General features: G+C 34.5%; 1 long non-coding RNA gene across 1 annotated transcript in view; it reads right to left on the reverse strand.

Annotated features, from left to right (window-relative positions):
- LOC106148033 overlaps positions 1 to 13,698 on the reverse strand; it is a 120,264-nt gene that overhangs the window by 8,306 nt on the left and 98,260 nt on the right. The window contains exons 2-3 of the long non-coding RNA XR_001233145.1: positions 9,058 to 9,125; positions 6,053 to 6,253 (exon numbers count right to left, since the gene is read on the reverse strand). This is a non-coding gene — a long non-coding RNA (uncharacterized LOC106148033). The remainder of the gene's footprint in view (positions 1 to 6,052; positions 6,254 to 9,057; positions 9,126 to 13,698) is intronic.

A 13,698-nucleotide genomic window follows, 5' to 3' on the forward strand; every position in this document is an offset into this window, starting at 1 on the left:
TTTTGTCTCAGCAACAAGAAAAGTAAGACAAACATCATGTAGAGCAAATGTGATTTAGCAAACAAATTTCATGTTATTATTACAATATTGTGAGGTATTATTGTTGAATATTAGCACTACCAATGTGGAGATATGGAAACTGAGATCAAGTTAGATCAGAAAGTTGTTAGAAGTTTTTCAGTGAAAATGGCAGAGCTAGATCATCTCACATGAAGCCAGTGATGTGTCCATAGGGTCAATATGACTTGTGAAGGTTTAACCCAGAAAGTCAGCGATGACGAGAAATTAGTTTGAAATATTTTGGGGGGTGGTATTTGACAGATTTTGAACTAACCAACAATATGTTTTATAAAATGTGCCTAATTGTCACTGTGTTCCTGAATTATAAAATCAATCATAAGGACCCCTCGGTAGGTGCCCAAGATCAACTACTGAGCAGAGCCCACTTACCCAGTTTCTGCATCCCCTCCACATTAGGAGCCTATAGAGTCTCTAAATATTTAAATATTTTTCAAGATCTATCCTTCCAATGTAATCAACTTCCTAATCTTTTTGTGAGGAGAGACCTTAAAAAGCTAGTTAAAAATTTTAAAAATAATTGTACTCCAAAAAGCTAGTAAGTCTCATCTCCAGGAATCATTTAAATAGGTTTAATACTATTCCATGAGTTCTCACCATGATAATAAACTTGGGCAAGAGGGATGGCATTTACTCTCTGAAAGTATAAATAAATATTGTACATGTAAGAATATGTGCATCCTTCTAGGAAGAAGGTCCTTAGATTGTAATAATTCTTAGAAGGAAAAGTGACGTCTTTATCACCTCCCAAAACAATTCCTACTAAATTGCTATTATGCACCAAGCTATGAATATTGGGGGGCTGGTTCAGAGAGCAGGGATTTCACAATACCCATGTAGAAGACAGAGGGAAAAAAATGATAACAATAAAGAAAGAACTAAATTTTTTCATTTATTCAAAAGCCTTTTTTGAACCCATACTGTATAAGATACCAGGTATTAGCACATAGGACACTAAAAAACATGCATATTATCCTCAGAAACACTAATGCAATAATAATTAATATTTTCAGAATTAAACACTGACTAATGAATAGAATCTTTTAACAATTTTATCAAAGAACTAGCTTCAGAAGTATACAGGAAAAAATTCATCTTGACAGTGATGTTTGCAAAAGTGATACCTAAAAATGAGCTCCCTGAAACTGAATTTTGGCAGACAATTCTCAAAGGTAGAACGTGCAACTGTGCATTCATGCCTTCACTATATCAGCTATTACAGACTGTACTTATAAGTTATGATGGTAACTCCTTCTCCTCTTTTTTAGACTCTATATAATCCATGATTCCTGCTGTGACAGATAAATTGATTCACAAATTTACTGTAGTCAAAAATTTTAAATTACATATGTGTATAACTTTGTTCCTACAACTTTTGAAGTTTGGTGATGGTGATGGTAGAAAGGTTACTTATGACTTGTGACAAGCTTAGAATGGACTGCAGCTAAAAGAGTATTTCAAAGAACATAATGCTAATATGTTTGTAAATATTCAAGGAAGAAAGCAACTTTTATCACATTTCTTGATGTTTCAATACACTAGTAATAAATTAAATATTAATTATATATAATCTTACTACTATTTAATAGTGTGAATGAATATAGAACAGTAACTTCAATAATTCAAATTTCCTATCTTAGAATGTTTTATGTGGATATGTTAGACCACAGTAGTAGTAATTTTACTAAATTCTACAAACATTTGTTTAATTGTTTGTTTGGCCCAGAAGACCTACCTCTGTGGGTAAATATGCAATAGTAAGTCTTTCATCTTCAGCATTTCATCTTAGTACCTAAGGTACTAAGTACTGGAGAAACTTTTGCTGAATGAATAAATCCTTTTGTATCTCTGTTTTACAAACAATGTGTATGAAAAGCAGCCATCTTTAAAATATTTAGAAGATGGAAAAGCTATGCTGACATAACTGTAATTTTATACGAAGAAAATGTGTTTGGAAAAATTAAGCAATGTATCTAAAATCTCACAGGAAGTAAAGACAAGGTTATAGATAAGGCCCAGCAACTCGTGGTCCTTGGTACCTCTTAGTAAGTGTCTACCTACTTTATTTGCATGGATTTAACTACAAGAAATCAAAATCATTATTAATATCCAGAGATTATATTTATTGTGATTAATGATACATAAAGAGTTTATTTAATCCTCTGCATAATCCTTACAAATAGACCTTTTTTTTAAAAAAAGAGAGGATCAAAAGAACTAGGCTATTAGATAAAGAGTTAGAAGACTAGGCTTCAATAATGTGTTTGAAAATCTATTCTTTCTCCACACTATTTTAGTTTTGATACAAGGAATTCAAGCAAGATGCTAGCGCAATGACACAGATGCAAAAGAAAGATGCCCGGAGTATACCAGAGAAGTTGGAAAGAAAGAAAAGGGGCAAGTAGTAGTTTATCATGTGGGTTTTCTAAGAATATCTCAGCATGACCCAAAACACGTCTCTAATAAAAATTTATTCAAAAACTACTTCCTAAGTATTCTTTTTATCCAAATTTCCTATTGTACATAACTCCCATCATAAATGCCATAGTCTGTGAGATACAATTTTCCTGATTTTAAATTCCTTGGTGGCTGTTGCTTTTTTCTCATTTTGTGGTATATTATAAACTTATAAAAATAGTAAACATACTATATTACATGTTTGCAAAAAAGAAGAAAAATCAATTGTTTGATAATTTATTTGGGGTTTGCTTTAGGCATATTTTCTGAACTATAAATAGTTGCTTTCTTGTTCTCTGGCTCTGTCTCGCTCTTTCTCTGTCTTTCTTTCTCTTTCTCTCTCCCTTTCTCGCACCCTTTCTCCACCTCTCTCTTCTCTCCCTTCTTTCTCATCTCTCCCTTTCACGTTCTGCCTTTTCTAAACTTACTGCCAACTTCCCCTTAGTCGTGCCTGTGAGGCATACACAGCCAATAACAATCAATCTTGTATCAACATAAATCATGTGCTGGATATTTTTACAGTCTCTAGAGAAGTAAAAGTGAGTAAGATATGAGAAAAGCCCACAGTGTACTATCTCTTATGGCACTGGGTAAATAAGATTCAAGACAAACAGGTGGGGCCTTGTGGAAGCATTTACACAGCACAATGGGGGGGAAGGAGCTAACAGTCAGTTATTATTTATTATTCTAATGTATGTTTTGAAAGCCAGGATTGGCTTTTGAATCATTTTATAATACATGTCCCAAGTGAAGTAAATTTTGTATACAAATCAGATAATCTCTTCCACAGTTTAAATTATACAGTTTTGTATCATATAAATTTGAAAATCTTATCAAGGCAAAAAGGTTTGTACTACTTCTAGACCTGACCACCTCTCATTTCTCATCATATTAACTCAGATACCATCTCTTTAGCAACATTAAAAACATACACAGCACAGCCAACATGTTATATAATTTCTGCTTCTATCCTTTCAGAACTTTCCTTTTATCCAAAATGCTAATCCTCTTTCTTTTAGCTAACTCCAAGCTACATTTTAATGCTTTCTTCTACCTAGTAGTCATATAATTTCTGCTCAAGACTTTCATTTTCTAGAAATCCTCCCTGACCATAGAGTATGATCTCTGCACATTCGCTGACTCCTACAGCAATGACACAGTGCTCGTGGGGCCCCTCAGCACTGAATTGCTGAGTTAGTTTTCTCTGTTGCATCACAAATTTAGTAGCTTCAAGGACACATCTAAATAACAGGTTTAGTTACAACCTAGCTGATTTCTTTGCTAGGATACAATCAAAGTGTCAAGAAAGGCTTGATTCTCATCTGGAGAATCATAGGGAAGAATTTGTTTCCAGGCTTTCTCAATGGATTGGTATAACTCATCTGCTTGTGGTCATACAACTCATTCCATCCCGTCCTTTAAAGAGAGGAGGAGAAGCAAGGGTAAAGCGTAAGTCTCACAGCAGGAAAACTTCCTTACATAACAGGGATTCACATGCGTCATACCGTGTCTTTGTCAATTTCTCCTTTAGGTTAGAAACAAGCTGCAGGTCCTACTCACATGCAAAATGAAAGGCTTATAAACAGGTATGAACACTAAGATGTGTGTATCACGGGGGCCACCTTAATGTATGCTTATCACTTTTACTATCAAAGATTTATAAGCCTATTTCCTCAACTAGACCAGGATAATTTAATGGCACAAAATATATCTTTCTTAACTGTGTCTTCAGTAGCTAGCACTCAGAGATAGGTATGTAACTGATTCAAAATATTGACATAGAGTAAAGAACTACTTATGCTCTATATCATTTTATGACACTCTTAAAGGAAAGGGGATAAATTCATTATATAACTTTCCTCAAATGATGTTATTTTTGTTGCAATTATCACAGCCATATTCAAAACTGATGTTCAAATATATACTGCTTATACATAATATATGCTTAATAGAAATCTAAACAAGCTGAAGTGTACAGAACCAGCAAATAAACAGCATATCGCTGTCATTTAAAGACACAGCTCACAGGTAAATGTGACAATTACAATAAAGATGAATATGAAGATGAACAGAAGCCAATGAAGACATAGTATGAAAATTGTATCCCCCTTGGTTAGCTACTATATCAGTAGCTATGAACATTAGAGTTAACAAGTTAATATTTAAAAGTAATAAAAAGTTTTTAACTTGTTCAGAAGTACTCTTCTCTATGTCTACAACATATAAAATAACAAAAGAGGAAAAACACACTTTCCATAGTAATAACAGCACCCACTAACTGAACAGAACCACACAACACAGTGTGAGGGGACCATACATTGTCTGCTTTAGTTGTATTTCTTAATTCCAACTTTATACATTAAATTTACAGTGCACTGTAACAGTTTTGTTTACCCATCCCCTACTGTCCTTGTTCTCAAGCAACTGGGGTTAGTTTTGGTGAGGCATTTGAGTCAGACTTGTGGTTCACCGAGGGACTGGTTCGGAAGCTCGCATATTTTCCCTCCTTTGGAATTCTCTTAGGGCTGGTGTACCTTCTAAAGCAGCTTTTCAAACACAGTTAAAAATATGCAGCGCTCATAGCCACCTGGGACAAAGGACAGCAGATGAGGCAAGCAACAGACATATCTGAAAGTCAGAAAGAGAAAGCTGAAGAGTAAAACACATCAGGGGATTCAGCCATTGAGAGGCTTCTTCAGCTGCCAGGAAACAGAGGGCCGTATGCATGTCTGGGGATGACATTCAGAGACCTCATGGAACCCTAGAGTGAACTTGGTGCTCTGGGCAAGAAGGAAGATTCAGATAGAGTTCTCGGTCATTCTCACACAGAGAATGAGAATGGTAGAAAATTTGACAAACTTTTAACACAATTTTTAGCTTCATAATAAGCCCTCACTAAATGGTCAGTCTTAATTACCATTGTGAATTACAAAATTTCTTATTGCCAAATCTCATTCCTGCACCTGTATAAACAGAGAGCAAGAGAGAATTCAATTTTGGATGGAAAAATAGGTTGTACATTGCAACTACTTATTCCCTTCCTGTCCCATCCCAAATAGAAAACTGTCAGCAAGTCAGCTTTCACAGCTTCTATTTTGCTTCTTGCTATCTATATTCTTCCTCTTTATTTCTCTTCTTTAAATTTATATTCTAGCTGCATAATCTGTTCAGATTTTTATTCTTACTGTTCTTCAAAACAATAACCATAATTATTTCCTCACAGCTTCATGTACAAATGAACATTCATTCATTCACTCTATTTTGCCTAGTAAAAGTTCATAAACAACTTTTTGCATAAACATGTTGAACTAGTAGGCTTTTCACTCCTGAAATGAACTCTGTGGTTTTATTAAAATGGTAAATTTTTAAAATTCCTTAGTAAAAGAAAGAAAGAAAGAAAGAAAGAAAGAAAGAAAGAAAGAAAGAAAGAAAGAAAGAAAGAGAGACAGAGAGAGAAGGAGAGAGGGAGAGAGAGAGAGATGCTGGTATCTCAGGTGGCCAGGGTAGCCTGACTTACATCATCTCCACCATCATGGTATCATGTAGAACGAGTTAATGAGTCAGAACAATTTGTTCCCATAAGTACAAGCACAAATCTTCAGGTTGTTGAAAGACATTTCTCTATAGGCCATCTGGAAAAATAATTCAGTATTGCTCAGGAACTTGCTGAAATCTGTCCCTCACTAGACTCCTTACTGAGAAACATGTTCAGGAAATCCTAACAAAACAAAAGGTTGTCAGTAAATATCTAGTGGAAGGTCACAATAGAAACATAAAACTTGAGCATGCCCTGAATACGCAAGGTTTTATATCAAGTAGTTGCCAAATATATTCTTGAATTGTACTAGAAGTTATGATAAAACACTACTTTCTATAATTGTTAAAAAATAAAGATATGTGATTGAAATACAAAATTGCATTAGAAAAACATTTGTGACAAACCTGCTGTGTTTGCTTAAGACATCAGTAAAAATGGCTAACAATTTCAGAAAAATTCACTCTCTGTGATAATTAAAAGAAAATAAATTAAAACAACAATCAAATACTACATTAAATAATTAATGACTGCAATGTTTAAATATGATATACAAATATCATGAACTTCCATGCTTTAATAATTATCAATTCATACAGAATCTTGTTTCTTCTGTACTACTATGTTCACTGCAACACTATTCACAGTAGACAAGAAATGGAAAGAAACCATCAATGATGAATGCATAAAGAAACTATGGTAATAGAATATATATGATACAAGTCTTACTAAAGGAGATTCTGCCATTTTCCATTGACAATATGAATATACCTGAAGCTAAGGTAGGTGGGTAACTATGTGAGTGTGTTGGTTGATATACTGTGTCAATATGAGAAACTTAGAAATTTAGCTAAGCAACTCAGCAGGGTTCTCACTTTGTAAACATCCTTATCCTATATAAGGGCAGGGAACTGAGATGGCATGAGTGCTACACCCACCCGGCGGGGTGGGAGCTTGCTTACAATATAAGTGAGGAAAAGAGGCTTTGCCCTTGCTGCTTTTGCTGTCTTCTGTCGCCTTGAACCCTTGCCTCTGTGCCATGCCACCCTGCCTTGGAGCCAGCTGAGTATAGACTGACACCTCCACAGACCATGAGCTAAATAAACCTTTCCTTCCTTAATTTTGATTGTCAAGTATTTTGCCTCAGCAAGGAGAAAAAAGTAACTAAGACAGTGAGATAATAGATCAGTTCATCTGTTCCACCAACATAAACATTTTACTACATATATCTTATAACACCCTATTGTATATATTAAAGATATAATAATAAAATTTTAACCCTAACTTAGAAACTATTTTATTCTTTTTTGACCCTTCATATATTTTAAACTTGTCCAGTATTTATTCAGTAAACAATCCCTTAGATATAATGAGATTTTGTACTTTCCTATTCCTTCCACTTATGATCTACAATCTGAGGTCATTTTCCTTTTTATTAGGACAATTCTTATAGTACTACTGGTGATAAATTCTGTTCATACTTAATTCTTGAGAAATGATTTTCATAGATCTAGACTTCTACATTTTCAGTGATTTTGACAATTGAAAGATATCACTCATTATCCCTTGGTTAGCCCCTTATTCATTGAGAAGCTACCATTGTAATTTTTGGTGTTTGTTAAATGAAATTTTAAATTTTTATGTAGATTCTTTTAAAAATTTATCTCATACAATTTAAAATCAGTTATAATGTGCCTGTTTGGTTCTATTTTATTTCATATTTTAACTTTCTATCTTGAGATAATTAATATCTACATACAGTAATTAGAAAAATACACAGAGGTCCCATATACCCTCAACCCCATGTCATCTACGAAAACATCTTTCATAACTATGCAATAATATCACAGTACAGATGTCAAGAAAATCTGCCCTCCTTACTCATATTTTACAAGCTTTATATGCACTCCGTTGTGTAGGGAGCTGTGTATATACTCTATGCAGGTTTATCACATACAACCACAGTGAAAACACGAATGTCATGACCATAGAAGTCACTCTTATTGCCTTTCATAATTGGATAATTGCAGCTATGTCCTCTCGCCTGCATCCTTCCACCTCCAGACCCCAGACCCTGGCAATCACTAATATATTATCCATTTTGGAATTTTGTCATATTAAGAATTTAGATAAATAGAATCAGATAGTATGATTTTTGATTGACTTTTCTTTCAGCATAATTTCCCGTACCTTCATCAAAGTTGTATGTCTCAATTTTTATTCAGTTTTAATGCTGAGTAATATGCTATAGTATGTATGCACTCATTCACCCACTGAAGGGCATCTGGTAGTGTCCAATTTAGGGCTATTAAAAATACAACTGCTATAAACATCCTGGTTTAGGTTTGGGGTGAGCATAGGTTTTCATTTCTGCAATATAGATGCCCAAGAGTGTAGCTGTAAGGTAATTATATTTACTTAGGGAAGAAACTATCCATTTTTTCACAGAATAACTGTAATACTTTACTTTCCCATCAGCAATGTGTCCAATTTCTTTGTATCATTTCCAGCATTTTTGTGTGGTGAGTGTTTTTTGTCTTAACCATACTGAAAGTGAGCATACACTATTATCTTATCATGGTCTTAAATTCTATTTCCCTAATATTAAATGATTTTGAACATCTTTCCATTTGCTTGGTGACCACGTCATTCCTCTTCAGGCTCATGTTTGTTTACATCTCTCACCTATTTTTTAAAACTCAAGTTATTTGGTTATTTTGCTGTTGAGTGTGGGAATTCTTTATGTATCCTAGTTCTTTGTCATATTTCCTCCTAGTTTCTTGCTTTATACAATCCTCTTAGAAGTGTCTTCTGAGAAAAATAGTTTTTAACTTCAATTAGGTATAATTTATCAATTTTTCTTCTATGGATTATACGTTGGTGTCAAGTCTAAGAGCTATCTGTCTAATCCTTAAAAAATTTAAATTCTGCCTTGTTAGTTAAACATTTACCTTCACAGACTTACAATATTGTATAAGTTCAATTACCTCCAAAGTCCGCAGCCCTCAAGTGCTGCTAACATGTAGACACTCCACAATCAGCCTCAAGGTGAAATCTAAAATGACACCAAACATCAGTGAGATTTATGAAACAAACCTTCAGATAACTCCAACCCCAGATACCAAAGCCCCCACATCCAAACTGAGGTCTAACACATTTTGTAAAGGAAACAAGGAATTCCCAGTATGTATCCCAAATTTCTGACTTATACACTTCACAGACATACTAAATGTCACTAAGTGATGACACACTGTTGTATAGAAATTATAAAAGAAATAGTTACCACCTGTAAGACAGATTGTATGGCAATGTCTCTCTTCTAATTCTCTCATTTGAACAGTAAGACATGTGCTCATCTCAGTGCTATCCCCATCAGATCCGCAATTTCAGAAGCATTAGGGAGTATTACCTAATTGATTTACCTGCCACCTAAGATTCACTCCTCAGTTACTACTTCAATAGTACTGGTTAAAACAGCAGTAGCAATAGAAACTAACTTTTTAAATACTCAGAAGTTCCAGCAGTGGTGACTACAAGACAGCTAGATTTGCTTTATGATCGCCTTCTTGAAGTCATCCTCAAAATCAACAAGACAATATAATTTTAATAAATCCCTGCCTATTCATTTCATTCCTTAGCTGTTTAATTTGCAATGCTTAAGCAATTTCAAACTGTTAATATCAATTTCTTGAGATTATATATACATATATGTATAAAGATATTCATATTTTAAATCATGAAGGATTTAATTAAGGACATATAAGTGGAAGTACCTACTGCATTACTCAGCATATTTAAAATGATGAAAGTGTTAGCAGGCTAATTGAACCTTAATCTAAAAGAATTAAGACTATTTCTATGTTTGTTTCTTTTTGGTACCAGGAATCAAACTCAGGTCCTTGCACTTTGCCAAGCAGGCACTGTGCCACTGAGCTATATGGTCCACAGTTCTATATGTTAAGAAAATAAATGTTTAATTTTATTAAAGTTACCAACCAAATCAATTATTTTATTTCCAATAATAAAGCTACCTAATTAGGGTATTTTGGTATTTTAAGCAGTTGCCCCAGGATTTCAGTCACATAGCACCAACAATAACAAAATAGTTACTACAAATGAAATCTAAAGAGAAGTTGTAAAATTTGTTGTCAATATTCAAATTTGCAAGAAGTTTGTATGTTTCTTACTTATACATAACAAAGACTTCATTGTGATTTCATAATGTTCACACACTATGAAACCTATATTAGTGCATCCTGATACTAGAAATACATAGTAAGAAAAATTGCATTTCGTGTAACTCAAATGAAGATGTTTTAGTGAAAGAATTGTCATGTGCAGTGGAGACACGGACAAGTAACTCAAAAATTGTGTTTAGCCAAAACTGGTAATGCCTGAGAATTAAACTGATCTGGATCAGTAGGCAGAAAGAAGAAGCCTAGAAGGGTTTGGCTGGGAAGGGTTTGGGTGGGAAGGGACTAATAATAATGTTGGAGCTTACTCAGAAAATAAATGGTAAATTTAAATCTATTTTCAGGCATATGAAGATTTATTATGTAGAAAATTGTGGCCAGCTGTTTTTCATCCTTAATAAGATTCACCACAGGAAATTGGCTTAAATTGTACTAGGAGGATTTTATTTCTGTTTAAGAAGTGTTAGATTTGACAACGGAGGGAAAAGAGTAGTTCCTAAGGGGAATATGATCACCTCCACTCCTAGAAAATGGTTTTATATCTTTAAAAAACAAAAAGAAAACCATGATCCCGCTAAATTTGCAAAAATCTCTTGGGGTCTGCTCAGAGGGTGGTATACTGAACAAAGACTTTCTTGATAAAAGATATGACAGAACCACTTTTGGGCAGAAGAAACATTTCCTAAAAGTGTGATTAAATTTGAGCTTGGTCATCTAAGGGCATTTTGCTTTCCCTCTTACAGGGGATTTTTTAAGAACAGAACAATTTTCCTGAAATATGAAATGATTTATTCAACTCTCTTTAGAGAAGCATCAATAACTGTGATAAAGAAAGTCTTCTCAATAAATTTTATGTAGGAATTTTCACCATGATTTACACAGGAAAAAGTAAGGTGCAACTTATATGCAATGGACTTGGTACTCAAACCCTTCAAACTGAGGAATCCAACACTAAAAAACAGTCACTTTAGCTACACTGGGAATCAAACTGTAGGTTTAGTATTGGTTACAGAGGTTTGGCATCAGTCAACACTATCTGAGAACCTGACTTCTCAAACAATACAGTCAGTTCTCTAAAAGTCCATTGTTCAGTATTCTGATCCATGAAATATTAAACACTGTGCATTTTTAATGTACTTATCAAATGATTGTAGAGCACTTATTATAAGCCAACCCCTCCCCTAGTATTATAGCTCATACTCTACAGAGTATAAGTAGAAATCAGTGATTACTGACAGGTGTTGATTGTGCTATATGTCCTGAAACTGTCCTAAGAATATGTAATCTTCATTGCATTAAGTTACTCACTATATTACATACATGTCCAAGAAGAAAACAGAAACATGGAAAAGGCTAAGTTACTTAATCTAGATAAGACAACCAGGCACCTGGATGCCAGACTCATGCTTTTATCTATTTTCTCCTACTGAAAATTTAATCTTCAGTGGTAAATTTTCTAAAGATTAAACTTTCACTTACATCACCATAAAAATGTATGAAATTGAAGAGGGGAAAAAAAGGAATAAAAAACAGTATTTGTCAGGGTAGATGTGAGTGTACTGTTTATTTTAAACATCAGGAAATACCTTGATCAATCAACAGGGCCAGAATAAAAGGCAAGAAATAGCGAACCATAGGAAAAGCTCCACCCAAGAAGGCAGCAGCAGTGACAATATCGAGTGCCTGAGGGGAAGCACTCTTAGTACATGCAGAAAACTAATAAAAATCCAGAGTTGCTGAAGTAAAGTGATGGAAGTAATGGTATGAAATGACACCAGAAAAAGTGACAGCTGTCAAAGTATTTTGAACCAAGGCAACAGTTATTTACTTTTTACTTTGTGTTTTTACTACCGCATGTATACAGTATACAGTGACTGCATTTCTCACGGGCAGTTCGTTCATGCACATAACATCCTTTTTCATTCCCTGCCCTTACCATCCCTCCTCTCTCCCTTCATCTTTTGGTCCTCACCTCATTTACAGAAGATCTATCTCATCATTTCCTTTTATCTGTGTTTTAACTTGTTCTCTATTTATACTTTGGCTTTCTCATATAGGAGAAATCATGTGCTATTTAAGTATCTGTATTTGACTTATTTCACTTCACGTTATAGTCTCAAGTGCATCCATTTTTATACAAATCACTCAAATTTATCATTCTTCATGGCAGAGTAATATTCCCTTGTGTGTAAATATCACATTTTCTTTATCCATTTATCTGTTGATGGTCCTGCAGTCTGCTTCGAAGATTGAGCTATTTTGAACTGTGTAACTATAAAACTGGTTATGCATGAATCACTGTAATATGATGTCATTAACTCTTCTGAGAAGATACCTAGAAAAGGAATAGATAGGTTGAATGGAATGTCTATTTTTATGTGTTTGTGGAATCTCCATACTGATTTCCATAGTGATTATACTAGTTTACATTCCTAGCAATAATGTAGAAGTGTTCCTTTTTCTCTACAGCCTCACCAACACTTGTTATTTATTTCTTAATGAGAGCTGCTTTTCTGGAGTGAAATGGAATCAAAGTATTATTTTAATTTGCATTTCTCTAATGGTGAGATGTTAAACATTTTATAATGTATTTATCAACCTTTTGTGCTTGTTCTTCTGAGAAGTGTCTATTCATTTCAGTTTTCCATAATGTGATTGGGTCTTTTATGTAGGGAGGTCTATTCTTTATCTCTTTATATACTTTAGATAGACTTTCTCTAATAGCTGGAAATATTTTTTCCCACTTTGTAGGTTGTCTTTTTACTCTTCTGGCTAATTCATTTGTTATTCAGAAGTATTTTATTTTGATATGGTCCTACTTGCTGATTTGTGATATTAGTTCTTGTGAAATGGGGGTTTATGCCAACCCTTTGGAAAGTTTTAAGCCATGGCAGGGTGGGTGTAAAACTCATGAGGTTAAAGTTTTCAAAGATAAGCTAGGCTGCATATCTAAAACAATAACGGAAAAAGTAGGGGACTAGGTAAGAGGGTAATGAAGTCCAGTCACAAGATGATGGGGACAGAATATTGTCAAAATTGCCATAATTGTATTACACAGGCTTAGAGACACTGTTTGGTCCTCCATATCCTCTTGAGATGGCACCTCTGTGGTTGTATCAGTCAGTGTTTTACTAGAGAAACAGATATAACACAAGCTATACAAATGTATAAGAAATTACAAGATTGGCTTACAGTGGTCAGCTACAGAGTGGGATGAGGAAGCGTGCAGCGGGTGTCTGCACACTGAAGACCAAAGGATTCAGTCCAAGGTCTGCAGTTCACTGCAGTGTCCCATGCAAGTCCATATCAGGAGGCAGATGGGTCTGTGACAGAAGGCTGATGAGTCTATGCTGCCAGAAGGCTGAAGGATCCAAGGCAGAAGCCGAAGAGTCTGCGCTAGAAGCCAGGAGAGGATGTCCAAGCTGAAGGCAAAGA

The sequence above is a fragment of the Chinchilla lanigera genome, unplaced genomic scaffold (assembly GCF_000276665.1).
Source record: "Chinchilla lanigera isolate Chin_1 unplaced genomic scaffold, ChiLan1.0 scaffold00013, whole genome shotgun sequence".
Lineage (NCBI taxonomy): Eukaryota > Metazoa > Chordata > Mammalia > Rodentia > Chinchillidae > Chinchilla > Chinchilla lanigera.